Source organism: Anneissia japonica, unplaced genomic scaffold (assembly GCF_011630105.1).
Source record: "Anneissia japonica isolate Jap-2015-1 unplaced genomic scaffold, ASM1163010v1 scaffold3735_len701357_cov177, whole genome shotgun sequence".
Taxonomy (NCBI): Eukaryota; Metazoa; Echinodermata; class Crinoidea; order Comatulida; family Comatulidae; genus Anneissia; species Anneissia japonica.
Genome location: NW_022723891.1, coordinates 350147 through 371463, shown reverse-complemented (window position 1 = coordinate 371463; position 21317 = coordinate 350147). Strand labels below are relative to the sequence as shown.

The following is a 21317-nucleotide window of genomic DNA, read 5'->3' as shown; positions in this document are numbered from 1 at the left end:
TTCCTATTATTAGCCACTCTTTAGTAGCTGTCTCTTATACACATCTAGATGTGTATAAGAGACAGGGTTAATAAATACATTGTTGTAATACTTGATCATTGAAGTGCACACAAGACCTCCAGTGAGTGCTTATCCAAGAAGACTTGGTTCTACATTCAAAGTTTTTTTAAAGATGGAGAAAAATTATTACTGTATTGTATAATCAAAATTTGTCTGAGAGTGCCATTTCTGGCCATCTAGAGGTGCCATAATCAATTTTTCCCCCTCAGCCACAGCCATGGTGGTGTCTGTTAAAATACCTCCCTGGACTCCCTCTATTTCTAATTCCTGGATCCACCAATGACTAGTTGGCACCACTGCCTTACCACTCAGCCACTGAAAACATCCTATAATGAACATGCATCATTCCATCCTTACTGTGGTCATTTGGTAACAATACTTGATCAACATAAAGCTTTATACCTGATATATCTAAAGAATGTTTCACATATGTTGAGACAGAATATAATATCTGTCTCTTATACACATCTAGATGTGTATAAGAGACAGGTTTTCCATTTCTCATGAATATGAATATGTCTGAGTAGAAAAAGTGGGGAGAAAAAAAAATGATGTCCCATGGTGTAATGCATTTGTTAAAATTGGCGTGAAATAACCCTATCATTTTTTTAATCAATTTTAATAAATTATTTTTTAATAAACATTCATATTAAGTTCAATATTCTATTGTTTTGATATTAATTAACCAATTACCTTTAAAATATGTCTTGAAATCATAATAAAACTTCTAATCAAGTATATTGCAGTTGCCTAAACTTTTTGTCATTTAGTTACCATCATTTAGTTACCGGAGTCTTGTTAATGTATATTACCATATATTTATGATAAATAATTTTTATTCAAAATAAAAGGTTCATTCATTGCTATACCCTAAGGATTGCTCTTGATACTGTATAAATATTTAAAATTAGGCCTCTAAATTCACAGATTTTTAATTAAATGTACAATAGGTATAAAACCCATGTCAGATTCACGTCATTTAGTTACCACTCATATTAATATAATTTTTTTAATGACGGAAAGTTATTTAAAAAAAAAAATTCATTCTGTATATAGAGGAAGCTATTTGTTATGAAAAAATGTATTTTTTTTTAGTTTATATTCAAAAGTACCTTGTGGTACATGTTTGAAAGTACAAATCTGTGTCAGAATGTCATTTAGTTACCGTGGAATTGCCCAGGTCCCAAAGTTGTTCCCTGTGGGACACCTGATCTCACAGGGAGCCAGTCTGATGTACTGCCATCAATTGAGACCCTTTGTTTTCGATTGTATAAGTAAATTGCGCAGAACTTTAAAATATATCCAGTAAAACAAAATTTTGAAAGTTTATAAATGAGGAGTTTATGGTTGGGTCGACTGTGTCAAAGGCCTTTGAAATATCTGTCTGACAGTGTATATGACATCACGTTGTGTTTTATTGTCAAATGCTTGATGCAAAATAAATTAATGTTGCAAGGTTGGTGGTACATGATCTATATATGAAGCCATGCTGAGCAGGGGAGAGAACGGGTGAGACGTGTTAAAATAAATGGTTAAAAATTAAACATTCAAAAATGTATAGGACATATATTAGCCATTTTCCATGCTTGTGGGAACGTGCCCATTTGAAAATAATGTAGTGGCCTAGAAAGAGGAGTTGCACCAATTTTTAGAATAACATTACTAATATTGTCACTTCCCGATGTTTTACTCTTATCAATTTGACTTAGAAGCTTCTCAATTTTATTTTTATCAATTTGAAATGTTGAAAGGTTATCGAGAGGACATTCTGGGAGATGGGGATTGACGGAATTAAAATTATTTACCTTAAATACAGAGTTAAAATAATCATTAAAAACCTTAGCTTTCTCCCCAGGTGTAGATGCAAGTATGTCCCCATGGCGAATAATATTCGATTTATCTCTATTTTTATAGCATGGTTTAATCCAGCCCCAAAATCGCTTGGGGTTAGCGCTCATGTCATTTGATAATTTATTGACATAAGAATATTTTTTCATAGAGGTAGCCTTAAATACCTTGCATGCCGCCAAAAAATCATCAATATTTTTTGGAGTTGGAATTTTCTTTTTTTTTTCCTAAAACATACTTCTTTTAGTCGCAAAAGGCGACAGAGTTCAGCATCAAACCGGGGGGTACCGACAGCTTTGTCCACATTATTGCACAATTCGAGTGCATCCCATGGCACATGAGATAGTGTATTAATTAAATTAGTTGTATTTTGTGATCAAACGAGATCTTACGGAAAATATCGAAATTCCGGTGTTAACCTGTATACAGTACGGCACAGTTTGCAAGATTTTGTCATCCTTTTGTTTTTTTTGGAAACTTTAGTAGCTATTATCTTACAACACTGGGTACCACTTTATTCCTGAGGTATTTCTTTGCGTGTGTTTTATACATGTACAAGTTTTATGTTTGTTACTGGTTAGAAAGATTTCTACAATTTTTTTAATTTCATTATCATTCCAGGAGAGGAACAATTTTGTGAGGTACCACACACCACTGATGAGGAAGTGCAAGATACCATATCACTGATAAGGAGCAATGGTGCCAAGATACCACACCACTATACCACAAAACTGATGAGGACCAGTGGTGCAAGATACCATACCACTGGTGATGACTAGTGGTGCAAGTTACCATACCACTGAGGATGACCACACAGCCCGAGTGGAGTCATTAAAATAAGTTTTAAAATGTAAATTGAAACTGAACATTTCCGGATAACCTAAACTTATCAAAAACACGAAGAAGAGTTTAAAAACATAGTCTAATTATGTTAGTTTTTTGGTTTTTTTTTCTGGCATAAAACAATAATTGTAAAACAAATTCTGAATAGTAGGAAATGTTCAATTTAATCGAAATGGAGAAAGTTGGTATAAGTACATTATGTCATTATTTTGGGAAATATTTCATTTTCATTGAGACAAATATTGATTCAGAATTCTTTATTGTTATAAAATTGATAGTTCCCTTAAAATTCATGTTTCTTATGTTGTTAAAATAAATATGATTAAATAGGTTTTAACTGTAAATTTGTAAATTTATCTGAAGCACTTAAATTTTTTATTCTTATTTTATATATATATTATCAAATTGATGTGCTTTATAATTTAGATAAAATAAACATCTAATTTGTGCAGTATACATGATTGGTCAATTAAAAAATGCAATGAAACTTGTGTTATAAATATTTACATATGACATTGTGGTGCTTCTGATAGGTAGAATGTTTTATTTTGTTATAAAATGCATTGTATAATATACATTGTATATATATTAAATGAAGACAATATAATATAATATTATCTTACCAAATATGGAAAAGGAGAACACAATTTTTGTTTACATAATCAAATCATTCAAAAGTATTTAATTTAAAAAAAAACAACCTTGTTTTGGTATACATGTTACCACAACAAATCTTTAATTGAACATTCTTAAAAATTGTATTTGAGGAAATAAGAATTCCCTTTTTCATGTTTTGATATAATTTTTATTGTTAATAAGTATAATAACTATACTTCGGAAAATGAAGACAAACTAATTTACTAAACTAAAGCCTGGTTCTCACCGTTAGCGCTAACCGACCGTTTTCGGTTAGTAAGTTGAGCGCATTTTTTTTTTCCATTAACCAATCACACGTACGCGTGTTTGTTATTGGCTTATTGGACATTTGATCAAATATTGGTTGCAAGATTGCAAGATTTGTATGTCACGATTTTGCTACCAACATAAATTGTTTAAATTTCCAAATTACAGTGCTGCAAAATTTGAAACAACAAATCCAATAATTATGATGTCTCCATTTTCCATGTTGTTTAGTTTAGCTAATGAGCAAGAAACAAGACAGATATTTTATGTAAATTGATTTGATATCAAATTTCTGGTTGAGTATTCCTATAATAATTATTTTACTTCATTGGTTTTTGGTTTACAATTCCAAAAAGTTTCTCTTTTTTGTATATTTTAATATACGTAAAATTGAAATGTTTTGGTTTTGGTGATGAGGTTATTTTTTGTTCTTTTCTGGTGTAAGCAATGTTGTTGTTGTTGACAGTTTATAATGCATGGTGAGGCAGCTGACATTCTCATTCAACTGGAATCGGCTATTTTACTATGCAATTGTTCTAATAATTTGCACGGTATGGGTTTTTTTTTAGTGTTCTCAATGCACATTGTACAATGCACTTCTCCGCAACCTCCTGCACGCCCTCATTACTGGCTGCATGGCGGTAATTGCTTCATGCTGAGTTGAAATTCTGTAGTTCTAAGTGTATACAGAAGATTATTGATGCCAGCTGGGCCAAGGTTGTAAAGGTTTGTTTTACGATTTGAAGATGATTTTAGAATATTTGCTGCCAGCCGTGATATGAAGAGCGATCGATTCAGTCTGAAGAGCAGCATAGAACACTATGCATAGTTTTAGTGGTGCCAACCAGATTAACCAGTTAATTTAGGCAACCAAAAGCAGCATGGTTTTTGATACGGAATTTGATATTTTAAATACTGTACATTAAAATATATGCAAAACCAATTTGTAATTCTTGATTTGATCTAATTGAATTATTAGAAATATAATTCCCATCCTTGGTTCGAGGTTTCTTCGAGTATTTGCTGTCTCAGGCGAACCTCTGGGGGAGGGGGTTGGCTGCACAGTGGCGTCTGCAGCCCCTACTGGACTGGTCAATCCCCCATCCAACACAGCTGGTCGGGCAGTCGGACTAAAGGAAAAATATAAAAATAGGCCCATGCCAAGCCAACAGTCAAATAAATACAAAATTGATTAGAATTCTCTGGTCTTTATTTGTGTCTGTTCCATTCTTTGCTGGCATACAGCATAATTAACATTACTGACACGTTTTTAATACTTCGATACGTTAAAATATATACGAAAGGCATCTCGGCTTCTTAAGATGGGTTCACAGTTCACAACAGATGGCGTTACAGAGCGATGACTATTATTATAAAATATTTCATTATGCAATTTTGTGAAAAGTTAAAGATTGAAATAAAAATCAAATAGCCGTGCATAGTAATACAGTCACGTTTTCAATACTTATTTAAAATAAATCTGAAAGGCATCTCGGCTTCTTGATGAAATATATATTTCATTATGCATATCTGTGAAAGGTTAAAAATTAACCAAAAAAAATTGTTGAAATAAATAAAAAAAATCGAATAGGCGTAACAGTGCACAGTAATACAGTAGAACCCTTCATTTCCGAACGTAAAATCATGTCATTGTTGTCATAAATAAAGTTCCTATTTCATGTACAAAACACATGCATGTCAAGAATTAATCGTCAGGCGTGGAGTCTATTCACTCGGTCATTAGACGGTTTGCTGTACACTATCAGCAAACATTACACCGACATTCGACACACCGATCAACAACTGCAACTGTGAGAAAACTCTGCCCAATGCACAAGTTGAACAGACAAAATAATCTACCCACCTACCAAAATTATTTTAACCAATGATATTTGAATAATTTTAATTAAAAATGGATTTTATTATCAAATCTCACTAATGTTAATTTTATTTCCCTCATAAAATAAGACACCGACACCCACATTTTTTAAAAACTTTATTATTAATTACATAAATGTTAACGTAGGCGTAGAACAAGCGCCAAGTCCAAGTGTCGTGTCTACAGCCAATCAGCACTCTTCTTTTAACAAGTGAACCTCTGGTTTCCGGGTTATTCTGTATTTACTTGACGCTACCAGCACACGGATCGAGTGGAAGACGTTGCTGCGTTGCTCGCCCTGTCTGAGAAAGAGAGAATAAAGTACACATACACATTATAGTATTGTACATTTATGATCGTTATTTTGAATTTCTTTTGAGTGCGAGTTTTGGCTCCAATCCAACAAAATTCCAGTGCAGGCCAGCATATCGGTAGTGTAAATGCATAGGAATTTCACACAACCCTGATTTTACATACGAATGACTTTTACGAACATCTCTGGACCCGTCCCGTACGTAAATGAAGGGTTCTACTGTATATAAGAGAGATCTTGAGAACATTAGCCACATTCAGATTAAGAATTGCAACATTTTCAATGTGGCCCTACATAAAACCAAACAAAGTTTATAGGGTAAAAATGAGGCTAAATTGACATAGAAGTAAAAACTATTTTATGTCATAAAAGTAAAAAAAAAAACGCAATTAAAAACTTGAAAGTGTACAATGATTAAATACGGTAAAAATGAGACTAACTTTTCATAGAAGTAAACAACAGGATCAATGAGGTCACTTGACACTTTAATTCAGGTATATGGTGTATAAAATCCTTCTTTATTATTATTATTATTAGTATTCAATCTCCTGTTCCCCACTCCATTTCTTTTTCTTTTCTGATAATAATACAGTACTTTACCATATTTTCCCAATATATTTTATAATTAATTTATTTCATTTGTGCTAAAAAAAACCCAATAAACAGAAACAGGCAATGACAACAAATACCGATTTTCACTTTTTTAAAGTATTATTTCATAAGATGTTTTGGCTGGTAAATAGACCTTAAGGAAGAACAACGTACAATGTTTGAGGTCGTGCAGTGTATTGTTAGTTACACGTAAATTGAACTCCCAACACTTTTATCTAGACAGACCACATAAATACAAAACATACAGGTAAACACAGTGACTTGGACTATATATTATACTTTCTTATTGTGGGAAGTCTTCACTGAAATAGACATTTGTTGTGCATTCATGAAATGGATGGTTATATGATTAGAAGGTTAGTGATGTAAGTAACTTAAGTGTTGATGCGATTCTGGACTTATTTTAAAATGTTGTTCCGCAGCCCTTCCAAGCAGCAGGAGGTTGCAACGTGCAAGATTCACTGCGGTGAAACCCACCTACCACTCACCCCCTTTGGCCGCGCTATCAATGCTATCTAGAAGTTGTTCTTGCTGTGGTGTCACTTCAGCAGTTTCCTGATTTTTGTAGTTTCAGAGTCTGACAATGAATATTCATTATCATTACATCATTGTGTTGAGACCATGGTCTGGTGAATTATGCAAATAAGGCAACTAGCAAAACAGCCTGTAATAGAAAAATGATATTAGACTTCACCAACAAATATTAAGACTTACATTAATAAGGCCAAATAAAAAAATATACTGATTTTCTAGCCGCTTTTTTCCCCCCTTATTTTTGTTGAAAAAGTGATTTAAATCAACGAAAAAATGTTGATAATTGATGGAAAATGATCGTTTTTATTCATCCTGAGTGCAGGGAACAAGCTGTAAAGTGCGCCACCAACATCAACACATGTACTGTCACAGACAGACATCGATAGTAGTACGTATGTAGGCCTACCTAGGGGCCTAAGCCTAGTACATATTTAACTTGGTTGTTTTTTTAGACAATGAACACTTTTTTTGAAAATGATAATACTCTTGAAGACAAATAAGGTTTGTGTTACGATCTAGGCAGCTACGTAGCTTCAATTGGCCAATGTTTCAGGCCTAGCTTGGCTAGTAACAAATGTCACCTGTGTATAAGCCCCATTTTAAGCTCCACACCATTCCCATAATTTTAAGTTTTTAATTATTTTGAAACTTTGACATTTATTACAAATGTTCACATGAAGAAATTTCATCATTTTCAACACAACTGGAAATGCGTGTATCTTCTGGCTACCGCAATGAAACAAAAAAATTCTTGCTCCAGGCATCTCTAGGGAAGTCCCCATTCTTGTTAGACGGTCGTGCTAGGTTAAATTTTCAACATCAGTTAAGTTTAATAAAATAAAATACTTATATAAGTATATTTATCTATTTTAAACAATCATTCTATTATTATGGTAGGCTAAAAATATTGGTAATTCTAAGTCATTACTACTCACAGCCCGCTGTGCTAAGCATGCACCATCAAGCACCACGTTTTATAAACAAAAACAGAACTGAAGAATATCGTGATACAAAGTTTACGCATGCACAGATGACGTATGCCTTTCTACAGTTAAAATTCCAATAAAATAATTATTTTTATTCTAAAATTATAGAAACATACAATTTCACGGATTTCCCGACAATGTTTTTGCAAAAAACTCTTCACACAGTAAAACGTCCATTTTAAGAATGTCGATTATACGAATGGTCTTCGCCCCTAATGACGTCACTATTACAGTAAAAAAGGTCTGATTGCGCACATTTTACAGTGATAATGTATATTTTTCTTAATAAACTGAGGGCCGACTGAGTGCGTATTTTTCTATCCGTATTATTACCTCATGAATAACAATTACACTAAAAAATGGTTTATAATAACTTGAACTAAAAGGGAAACTATAGGTGCGAAAAACACGTATTTTTCAAATTTTAATGTATTTTCAGGAAGCTTGGGTAATTTTGGCCAATTTTTGCTGAATCTTGGGTAATTTTGATCCAGTCATTGGGTATATCAAAAATTGTGAGTGGTCACGCTGTGTAAACCTAACCAGACCAACGATCTACCATTGCAAGTGTTGTTGGATTGAGCGCACATGTTCACAATGACGAATGAAAGTGTTGGGGTCAGCAATTTATTGACACTATGAATGCTTGATACAACCGCTAAAAAGAACTTAAACAACAAAATTCCGATTCTGGACTTACTTTAAAATCAAAGCAGCAGTAGTAGTCCACCACAATTGGCCACGTTGAAGTATATATATGCTTTCTAGAAGTTGTTCTTGATCTGGTGTCACTTCAGCAGTTTCCTGATTTTTGTAGTTTCAGAGTCTGGCAATGAATATTCATTATCATTACATCATTGTGTTGAGACCATGGTCTGGTGAATTATGCAAATGAGTCAACTAGCAAATAGCCTGTAATAGAAAAATGATATTAGACTTAATATTTGTTGGTTAAGACAAACATTAATAATAAAAATGATTTAAAAGTAAATGTTTAATATTAATTTAAATTAATTCTCCCATAAATAACATTATTTCATAGCGTTTGTATTTACACATATATTCAACACCAACATGAGATGGATAAAACTTCACCATAAGACATCCCAATATATTTTCATTCAGCCTTCTCGTACAGCATTCTGGTAGCATGGAGGGTTACTCCTCCATGCTATCAGATTGAATATTCATATAATACTGTACTGAGCAAAATATAATTTATGATGATGATTGTATATGCTTTTTCCATGAATCGGTAGACATTTTGAAGTAATGGTAAATAACCCCAAGTCAGTGGTGCATAACCAACAGAAATAAGATAAGCTTTGAGGCTGAATTCTTGTCCTCGTTTTATTTTAAAATTCATAACTTCTGTTTGAGAGTAATTATGTGATAAGACCCTCTGTTACGGAATTATGAATTTTTAAATAAGCATCTAAGCCTATTCTATTACTGTTGGTTACGCACCACTGACTTGGGTTGTTTGTCATCACTTCAAGATGTCTACCGATTCGTGGAAAAAACGTATTGCACAATTAAGAAAAACTGTAAAATCAAGTGGAGGAAAAAAAAGATATTAATTATTAAACATGTTTAGTTTGATATCGTATTGTTTTGATATTAATTAACCGATTACCTTAAAAATATGTCTATGAATCATTAAGAAAATACCTAATCAAGTATATTGCAGTTGCCTAAATTTTTTGTCATTTAGTTACTGGAGTCTTGTTAATAAAAAATCACCATATATTTATGATAAATAATACAATAATACAATAGATATAAAACCCAAGTCAGATTTACGTCATTTAGTTACCGCTCATATTAATAATGCCTTAAGGATTGCTCGTAATACCGTATAAAAAAAATTAGGCCTCTAAATTCACAGATTTTTTTTATTACATGTACAATAGGTGTAAAACCCAAGTCAGATTTACGTCATTTAGTTACCGCTCATATTAATAATGCCTTAAGGATTGCTTGTAATACTGTATAAAAAAAATTAGGCCTATAAATTCACAGATTTTTTTAATTACATGTACAATAGGTATAAAACCCAAGTCAGATTTACATCATTTAGTTACCGCTCATATATTAATATGAGTGGTAATTATATTAATAATTCTTTTAATAATGGAAAGTGATTTATTTTTTTTAGTCTATTGACAAAAGTACCTTGTGGTACATGTGTTTGAAAATACAAATCTGTGTCAGAATGTCATTTAGTTACCGTGCAATAGCCCTACTCATCCTGAAGCTGAACACCACTGCTTCTTAACATTCTGGCTGACTGTACCAACATGCCACTCTACAAAAAAAATAACAGAACAAAATAAAACCTATCTTGTAATGGCAATGTTTTATTCTGCTTCTTAATAATTGTTAAAAAAAACACCCCAAAAAACAATAAGATTTACAGTAGCCACATTTATGAACAAATACCTTGGTTTGTATTGCAAGCAATTTGAAAAAATATAAAGACAGATACTACTGTATATTAAACAGACTGTTTGCCTAATAGTAGTCTGTTATTGATAATTTTAATAATAATGAGACGTGTACGCTTTACTTCTGAAGTGCAAGCTACAACTGATCGTAGAACTGTGGTGTCTTTGATCGATATGAAAAATACAGCTACCGTATATACCCGCGTATAAGATGAGGCTCAAAATATCAAATTACGATCAATAAATATGGGGTCGCCTTATACGCACATCAAATTTTAGATTTATTAAATCATGCTCGTCTTACGTGCTAGATGCAGTATCAAAACCATAAAAAGTAGAAAAATTTGGAATTCCGACGATTAAGCAGAGGTCGTGGGTCGTCTTATGTACCCAACATACAAAAATCATTAAAAAAATCTTCTCAAAATCGGGAGGGGGTCGCCTTATACGCAGGTCAAGCATTGCGCGCAGCCATAAAGAGAGCCTGAGCATTGCTTGCAAATAACACCATGTGGACAAACAACATCTTCAATTATTTTTTTTCCAAAACATGCCCTATCTTAAATTATTTTTTTTTCCAAATTTTTTATTAATTTTAATGTATTTTAATATATACAGTATTGCTTTTATTTTCCATAACCTCAACAATGTAATATTAACTGATTTTATGCTTCTTTTACTCCTCAATACAACTTCTGTATTTATTATTTTAAGTAATACAGTACCTCATTTGAATAAGCGCCTTTCTGGAATTACCGCCCCTCCTAACATGAAAATTTCCTTAAGCGCCCCGTTTGAATAAGCGCCTTCTTCTAATTTGAATATGTCCCCCCTTCTAATTTGATTAAGCCTTTTAGCAAGTCAATAATGCGCCTTGAGCACCATTGGTGGAGATGTGCGCTTTATAAATATATATTATTATTATTATTATTATTATTAATCCAATCAATCCTTGGACTGTGGTTGTTGGCATGATTTGAGCTGTAGAGTGGAAACACTCTTCTTCAGTCAATATCAAAATAAGGATATTTCTCTTGGACAGATGAGAGCTCCGATCCCTGGACAGACAGGATATTTCCAACTTTAATCTTTTTACATATTTGTCTATGTCTAGTCCTACTCCTCTTTTTCTTTTTTTCGACCTTAAGCACATTCTCATCTGAGTTTTAAAGAAAAATACAATGATCCTGCCATCCTGCTAATCTCAATTGGCCGATGGCCAACAAGCTAACCACTACCCACCACTAATTGCATCTGCTATTTTGCTGTTATGTAAACATTCATGCATTCTTGCTATGAGCCATGTTCTCAAAAGTGCCTCTTGAATTTTTTATTATTAAAATAATTTCCCATAAGCGCCCCCTCAATTTCCAATCTGTTTTCATAAGCACCCCGTTTAAATAAACGCCCCATTTGAATAAGTGCCCCTCAGAAAGCGCAAAAAATATTTTAAGCGCCCGGGCGCTTATTCTCGCGAGTACAGTATTTGTAATGATTATACGTAACTTACTAATGTACATTTTGTTGTTTTTTCGAATACTGTATATCTTTTTAAATTTTGTAATGTTTTTTGTAGTATTCTTGTATATGGTTTACCAACAACGAAATAATTTCTTGTATTGTATTTTTACTTTCAAGAATAATAACAGGGCTTGCCCTAACTTTTTTTGGTAACTTGCCCACTGGGCTAGTTTACTAGAGATTTTACTAGCCCACAGAATATTTTACTAGCTCACAGACAGGAAAAAATTTGGTTTCAAAATATTTTTTAGCGACAAATAAATTTGAAGGTTGATTTGCAATTTCATAATTTATGTAGTATTGCTGTTTGAGCTATCCTCTCAAAATATTGTTGAATAAATAAATAAAAAATCACCCATGCTGCAAAATCGACTCTGGTTATAACAGGGACAGATGAGCATGTTTTATATCTCTCTGGTTATAACTTTGGCTTTCTAATATTTAACAAAGGGCCCAGAAATCAATCAAACCAATGCATCTGTTAAATCTTTAGGTCTCAAGTCACTCACTCCCAATGGCAACAAATCTTGCTTAGGCTAGGTTAGGCTACCTAGGCCTAGACAAGACCTAGGGCCTAGCCTACCTATAGGCTATAGCATTGAAGTACTTATTATTAAAAGTTGAACATTTTAAAAATACCATTATGAGAAAATAATATAAGGTAGTACATTAAATTAAATGTTCTAACTTCCTAAATTAACCAGATTGAACGATCAAACGATCTTCTATTGAGAGAAAGATAACATGCCATCCTGTAGTGGTTGGTGAATGACTTGGGGATCATCTTAATAATTCAACACTCACGCATGTGGACAGCTGAAAGCTAGCTAGAGTGTACTCTCTGGGCTGCGGTACCTCCTGTGCAGCGATTGTCACGAAAGTTCCGCTTTTTTTTTTTTTAAAGAAAGTTGTTTTCTTGCTAATTCTCCACTAGACAACCGGACAACATGAGGAGTAAATAGTGATTTGAAGTTTAATACACATAAAAGCAACTTATGATTAGTTTGAATCCATAAATTAAAAGATAGCTTACATTTTCTGTAATATCTGATCTGCTACACGTACCCAGCCAGCCTATACACACATTGTTTTTCTCTCACTGGACCACCCAGATCGCTACTAAATAAACTCAACGCAGACGCAATATTAGAAGTAAAGCTTACCATTCCAGGCTGTGGTTGGTTGATATACACAATATGGAATATACTGGCACTTGCAATCTGACCAATGACAAACACACTTTCATCAGATACCCATCACAGTGATAAGAGATATGATATAAAAACATAATTTTGCATATTTCCCGACAATATTTTCAAAAAACTCTTCATACTTTAAATTTCCCAGACCTTCTCTTCTATATTATTGCAAAATCAGCCTAATCACGTCACAAAGGCTCTGATAGAAAAAGAAAAGGCTTCAAAATTTGCTCAAAATCATAGTAGTATAAGCCCTCTCCCTCAGAAAGCGGGCTAAAAACTGTAAAATCGAGAAGAACCTCATACATAGTAGAAAATATAGACATTAACACTAGCCTGTGCACAAGAAACTCTACACTAAAATAGACATTTATTGTGCATTCATAAAAATACTGTAGATGGTCAAGATTAGATGGATTGCTTGTCAAGAGAAATTCCGATTCTGGACTTACTTTAAAATGTTGGTCCGATTCTGAACTTAGTCAGCCTATTCAAGCAGTAGGCGGTTACAACGTGCGAGATTAGCTGCGATGAAACCCACGTGCCACCAACCACCTTCAGCTGCGCTGAAAGAAATATATAATTTATGCTAAAAATATATATACTAAAAATACTATACTAAAAATCTTCACACAAAAAATACATAAAAAAGATATTTCTTAGCTTTAATGTAATGAAAGTGATCCTAAGGCTCTAAATATAATGAAGTTTCTAAGTACAGTATAACAACAACTTTACAGGTTGTGGCCAAATATTGGACCTACAGTAAATGTAATTTACGGTCCTGAGTTAATTAATTTTGGCTCTAAATGTAATAGAAGGTCGTAAGTGTAATATGTTTTGGCTCTAAATATAATAAAGATCGTAAATGCAATATAATTTTTGACTCTATTAATGAAATAAAGGTCCTAAGTGTAATCTAAATATAAGTTTCTAAGTGTAATAACTATGGACCCTAAATGTAATAAAGGCCCTAAAAAAAAAAACGTAATGTTTGGTTCTAAATGTATTTAATGATTATTAGTGAATGGCTAGGCTAGGCCTACCTATTGACCAAAAATATATGGCCCTAAAAAGCATCATTCACACCGAAACATTTTCGGATGGGAATTTGATGTGAATACAGCTTCAGTATGCAATTGCTGTTGGCTCTGTAATAAATGTCATTATTGTACCAAAATATTTAATAACGTCGTCGAAACAGTACTACTAATATACAAATAACAATAATTAAGAAAAGGCATCGCTTTATTAACAAAATAAAATTAATGACCTGGCAATGAACAGAACTTTCCTTAAAATTGGATACTCAACCTGGCAAATACATTTATTTATTTAGACACAAACATCGCAAGTTGTTACCGTCATGGATCGCTGGGAGAGAATGTTGTTTTTAGTAATAAATGCTAAAAACTGGTGTAATTAGTGAGAGAACTGGATGAAAATATATCGCAAGATATTATTAGGAGTGCACAGTAGGTAAAAATACTATTTTTGATTATAGATGTGTTTACAGTACTAAAGTTAGAGATTCCAGATGCAAAATTTATTTAGATAATTTCATGATTATTTTTACATCAGTCGAAAGCAGCCTGTGTAAATAATGTTTAGAAACAAAAATTTTAGAAATCGATCTACTAATTAATGAGAAATCGTACAGTAATTACGCACTTCCAATAATTAACTTGCTTCCCTTCGTGATCAGGTGGCACCGTCGCGAGGCTGTTGATTACGTAATGCCTAGCGCTCTCTCTCGACAAAGCTAGTACTCTATATTAATCATTAATTACACAATTCGTACGCCTAAGAAATGTTTTTAAGTAATTGAAATGCTGTTTTTTAATCAATTCAATCATTTATATGTCAGTGTGCTAATTACAAAGTATAAAAGCATGTGATTATTGAGTGGCATTTGACCGTTGCCTAGGCGTTGCCACACAAGCTTCGGTCAGCGTAGCTGCTTCTACGCGGGGCAATGGTCAAAACTTGATATTTCTGAATAGGCTTTACATTGACTGCGGCTATAAAATGCTTCTCAATGGAATGCTATTTTTAACATATTTTTGGCTTAGTTACTGTAATTTTTGAGAACTTGCTTGATGTTCTGAATATTTTAGAATACTGTATATTTGAAACAAAACAGTCAAAAAAAAATTTTTTTTTATGGGTCAATCCAATAAAGTTTTTAATTTTGTTTCAAACACTGTACATATTATAATTGCTATTTTTCTCAACATGCATTCACTTTCATCTTGTCACTAATTCATTTGCTTTCTGTGGGATTACAGTAATTCCTAAGGTTGCTTCTGTAATTGTTCATACTACAAAACCGTGTACAATCCAACAAGTTGATTTTCTCTTGATGTGAACAACTTAGTAAATGCTCAATTGATCTTGTACAGTACAACACGCAAATTTTCCACCTCAACTCCTGCTGTTCAGCAACTATTCAACAACATAGCAATGCTCAGTTTCTCATAAAATGTGAGATTTTTTTCACCTGAAAAAGCAATGTTTTTCGTTGCTATTTTAGTAGATTGTAAACAACTTGCAACGTTCACTTAATCTTTTAGACTTGTATTGCAGATTTCCATCTGGACAGACGTTTCAAGTTCTTTATTTGTAGACAACAAAGCAATGTATTAATGTACTAACTTTTGCCAGGTAAAATGTGTTCACAGACTTGTGCTGTTTACCAACAAGTGCTCTTATCTCTGTTATAAATGTTTAGTACTGTAAACAAATTTATATAATTCAGGTTATCCATGCTTTCAAGATTATTTGTTCTTCAATAAATTCTCAAAGAAAAGTCAGAAAATGTATCCTAAATGTTCTGTATTTCAGCCACTTCTACTTTTTCTCCTCATTTGTGTCCAATGTATATAAACTAGTCATCCTCACTCACTCACACTGTCATTCCCACAAAAATAGCAATTAAGGAATATGAAATTAATTACTGTCAAATGCAGGTCATAAAATAATATTTAAATTCTAAACAAATCATGACAATACCTTGAAAATTTAACACATACAATTAGATATTTTACATGCCAAACACAAATTTAAAATTGATAAACAGCACATGTAGCAAACAAAATTATTTTAAATAATTATTACAAAAACAATACAATAGCAACAATTGCAACTATAACTTTGAAATCTATTTAGCAAGATTTGGAAGAGGATGGATGATACAAAACAAAGCATGAAATGAAATTTCTACTGCAAATACTGTATTTTAAAAATCTACAGATTTAATTAAAATTAAAATGTTAACAATCAAAAGTTCTACTTTCAAAATGAAAGTTAACTATCTATTGCAAATTAGAAATAAGCGGCAACAATTTAATGCTATACTACTCAATGAAATACACTTAACATTAGTTTAAAAGAATGGATTATTACAGCAAAGCATGATGGACAGAAATTTTATTTGAAAGTTTTAATTCAAAATGAAATTTCTATCATAAATTGTTTTTTTAAAAATCTATATTGAAATGTTATCAATAAAAATAATATTAAATCGATTCCCCTTGAAAGAAGCGAGGGGAACTTTCTTCTTACCTCTTTCACTCGCAAAAAACGCTCTAAACTGCACCGGCTTACCACTCTTCTCACGCGCTCTCCCTTGCACTCTTACATACAGTGCAGATCAGGCACACAGCACCACTCTCACCACTCTTCACATTCGACGCTGCCAATCTCTCTGTTCCCCTCTTCTCATCACTCAGCACAAGTCTTTCCCACACATATAAACTCGCATCTGCCTGATGCGCAAGGCCAACAAGAATATGAAAGCCACAACAATAATTTATCTAATTTGGCCACTTTGATTTGCTCTGTCTCAGGTAAGCCCCCACTCCCCAACCCTCAATTAATTCAGGCAGAATTTCTTCCCTATAATCTTCCAAGTCTGTTAAATCTTTTTTGTGTTGCGCATCTGTCACTCATGGTTTTTCAAAGTGGCCACCAAATTTTGCACTCCTCCTCTCACCCCGTCTATCAGTACTTACAACCTCATCCACTATGTCAATTATTAAATGCAATCAAGGTTGATTCTGTCACTCATGTTTTTCTTAGCTTGAAAAGCATGGCCATCTTTTAGTTTTAGGTCGTAAGCCATGTACAGTAGTGATGGCCCAGTTTAGAGGTACCATCACTACGATCTACAACTTCAACTATATGTAAATGGGACAATGCTCTAGCCTCAAGGAACATCTCGCTTGCCAAAGACTTTTAAGGCAAACGAGATGCCTCCATCCCCAAAAGCTTTTTTAAAACAGTTCAAACAATGTTTTCTACATTATTTATACCAACTCCCATTTGCAATAAATCAACGTAAAACATCCCTTATAGCATTGCTATATTTCCCCTTCGAAAATACATCGATTTGTTGATTCGTTGTTATTGCACGTATCCTCTCTTCCAGATCTACTGTAGCCTCTGGTCTTTTCTTTCCTGTACCTGTTTTTTAAGCTTTTTATTTAGTATTTTTAGTTTATTTAATTGTATGGTCTTTTTGTTCTGTTCTTAGGTTAACTTAGGTTTAGTTTTTAATTTTTCTCTTAATTTTTTATCATTTTGTTTTAGACTTTTTTCTTTAATTTCAATTGACTTAACGAAAAAATTAATTTCACTATCTTGCAGTTTTAATACTCTCTTTTTCCCTCATCTGTCTATTTCTTCTTCAATTCTGTCTCTTTTCTTTTCAATCTCTTTCTCCCTCAACATTCTCTCCCAAGCTGTCCTCTCTTCCCCTTCACCATTACTCTCTCTATCCTTCACCATCATCGCTCTCCCTCCCATTCAACTATCTATCTTTCACCATCATCGCTTCCTCCCTCACTCTCATCTCACTTTCTATCTTCACAACTTCCTTCTCTCTCTCTCTCTTCTATCATTCTAAAACGATCAACCAAATCACTTGACTTTTTTTACCCTTCTTCTCCCGCCGCCGTCTCCGGTCTTGCATTATTAATTACATCTATCCTCGTCAGTAATGATTTAATTTCATTTTTTAGCTCATCTGCTTTTTTGTTTTTTTCTTCTTTTTCGTACTTGGATCATTCTTCAGTTTGTCCACTTCTGATGTTAATTCATCACACTTCATTTCATAATTCTAATTTTAAAAATCGGATTCCAAATCATAATTAACAATCTGTTCGTCTTTAATGCAGTCCCCATAGTCGTCGCACTTTCTCGTCCAGTCCTCGATCTCCTTCCGCAACTTCCCATTCTCACTTAATACACTTTTGTTAGGGTGTCCGACAAGAATTCTAAACATTTGACTTGCAAACTAATTTTTTTACAGGTGGATATAATATTTACTTTCAATATAAATAAAAACAAAAATTACAATTTGTTGATGTTTACTTCTAAAGTTATGGCCCCAGAAAAATGGGGGAAATATAGTGATTTTGGCCATGGACAAGGTAAAAAAATAGCGCCCTCTATTGGTGGCTGTATAGAATGTCACAAATTAGGTATGAATTGTATAAAATAATGCCATCAGAATACAAATAAATTCATTTATGGAATCTTTATTTAAAATATAATGTTAATAAACTAATTTCATTGACGAAATATTGTTTGATTTGAATAAAATAAGATGTTTTTTTCACAATATTATATGCAAATTAGCAGCACGCAACACGACGGCCCTTCACAACGGCGGTAGGCAGTGTGTTGAAGATATGGAAAGTAGTAGTACGGAGTTCGTGTAGGCCAGGGCGATCGTTTTTTGAAGCCTGAATTTATTGATTTCATTTTACATACTCTTCTTTTATATATTATTTTTAGGGCATCACCTGCCTCTCAACTCTATCTTTCACCATCATCGCTTCCTCCCTCCCTCTCATCTCACTTTCTATCTTCACAACTTCCTTCTCTCTCTCTCTTCTATCATTCTAAAACGATCAACCAATCATCAACCACCACAATTATTAAAACAATAATGAAATGTGTGTGTCGCCACATTTATTTGTACTAATTTTAAATATGATTGATGTGATGTGTCACAAAGTCTACAAAGAATAATAATTTTAATGGGTACCATACTCATTTATTCCTACGGTAATTAATATCACTGTATAGTAAACTGGACAAATTTACACCACTACATGTAGGCCTATTTTTATTTTTAATCACATTCATTCATATTTAATAAAATTATAATTTGGTATTGACAGATCCATTCTAATCCGTTTGTCCTGAAAGAAATATGAACAAATAAAAGTTAATAAAACATAAATTAATGTCTGATGTCCATAGAAAAAAATGTTTGTCAACTAAAAATTCAATCTGTAATAACTAATTAACCAGGGCCTAGAAAACTAACTTCTCTCTGTAAATTCAGTATGATCAAGAATTGTACAGAAGCAAATTTTACGAGATTCAACATTAATCCTTCGTAAACATCGCTCACGCTTGCTCGGTTTTACCTTGTGGTCGATGCGAAGTGCTGTGTGCAGCAGTGGAAAAATTTGGACACGCTGTTTGGTTCGACCAATCAAATCCATTGTTTCAAAATCATTGAACTGTGAATGCTGCGTATCTGGACTAAGCTCAAATACGATTCGTATAAAATTACGTCATAAAGGTTTATTGATATTTCTGTATGTGAGCCTGTTAAAATTTTCAAAAAATTCCTTCAAAAATGGAAAAAACAGGTACTTTTTCATATATATGGGTTTTCACTAGACTGAAATCGAATTATAAATGCCCCAAATCAAGAAAAAAAACCATTTTTTTTAGTACTTAGAAAAAAACATGTGCAGAGTGAATTTGACATGTAACACTAACATAGGACTATTTTGTTTAGGCGTAGGAGCAAAAAAAAATTATTAGGTTGTGAGAGGCTCATATATAAAAACCGGAATGAAAACAAGCATGGCCCTGACCAAGGGTGGTTCTGTATTGATGTGCAGCTGTACACGCTAGATGGGTTTGCTCTCTTCGGGGCTAATTTTCACGTAACTAATTTGACATTATGAAAATATTGAATCTTTGATATTACAGAGAAATAGGTAAAATAATAGAAAATCAAAGAATTTTTTTTCATAGCTCATTTATTATCATATAGTAATCAAATTTGTTTAACAGTAATGAGAAACACAGCGTTAATATAGCACGTGCCTAGCTCACTATGCTCTGTTTCACTAGCCTAGACTCAGGTCTTGCAACTTTCTTCCATTGAAATTCACTGGCTAAAAATCTCACTCTCTCAACACCTGATTTTCATTAAATTTTAGTTTTCAGTGATGTTAATGCATAATGCATATGGCTTCTGTTAAACGAAGTCAAATACCCTACCAGTTCTAGCCCCTAAATTAACTCGCCTATCAACAATCGATTAACATCACGAACCATCCAATTTGTAACTAGGAGGCCTAACGAAAATTCCAAACGAGCAACTGGCCTAGCCTAGCCAATTATCATCCTCTAAATACGGCAAATTAGTTAGGTAAGTAAAGTTATTTTTAAAATCAGAATACCTAGTCCATAATGTCAACGTATCAAATAAACTAATATGATCGTTAATATATTTTCGGAAAGTCAAAATTACTTACGAACTAGTTCAAAAACAACCGCCATCTCTGCAGTGTAGCATCTTCGTTCAGTGGTTTCACGTGGTTTAGTGCAGGGTTGACAGATTGTCGACAAGCTTCACGGCCAAACACACGCCATCTCACGGCCAAATTCGGCCAAACTTTTTTGATATCGGCCAAAATTCGGCCAGATTTTTAATCCGATTAGAAGACAACAGTGGACCACATTCATTTGAAATATTACAAAAATTATACGAAAATCAGCGGTCATTCGTTTGAAATTGAAGAAATGCAAATGATATACACAGAACAATGTTTAAAATAAATAGACTATGTTCTTTAGTTGCTGGCATGTAGGCCAATTTAGGGGAAAATCCAGAGATGTCCGAAAGGGGGAGGGCCGGGGCCGAAAAAAGGGGAGGAGGGAGGGGCGAAAGTGGGTCCGATCGAGATAACACCATCTTTGAAGACAATAGTGGGTACATTCATTTGAAATACTACAAAAAATTATACGAAAATAAGCGGTCATTCGTTTGAAATTGAAACATGATGAATAAAAAGTATAGCCGCGTTAGTCTGTACAGTATAAAAAGTATAAAGTAATAAAAAACAGCAGCACTTTTTC

General features: G+C 33.2%; 2 long non-coding RNA genes across 2 annotated transcripts in view; one reads left to right on the top strand and one right to left on the bottom strand.

Moving 5' to 3' along the window:
* Positions 1 to 6188, top strand: part of LOC117112408 — a 14625-nt gene extending 8437 nt beyond the window's left edge. The window contains exon 3 of the long non-coding RNA XR_004446038.1: positions 2530 to 6188. This is a non-coding gene — a long non-coding RNA (uncharacterized LOC117112408). The remainder of the gene's footprint in view (positions 1 to 2529) is intronic.
* Positions 6189 to 8690: 2502 nt separating this feature from the next.
* Positions 8691 to 20801, bottom strand: LOC117112407. The gene is made up of 5 exons (XR_004446037.1): positions 20714 to 20801; positions 13598 to 13711; positions 12980 to 13166; positions 10209 to 10286; positions 8691 to 8890 (listed from the first exon to the last, which is right to left on the bottom strand). It is a non-coding gene; the product is annotated as an uncharacterized LOC117112407 (long non-coding RNA).
* Between the last annotated feature and the right edge of the window lie 516 nt (positions 20802 to 21317).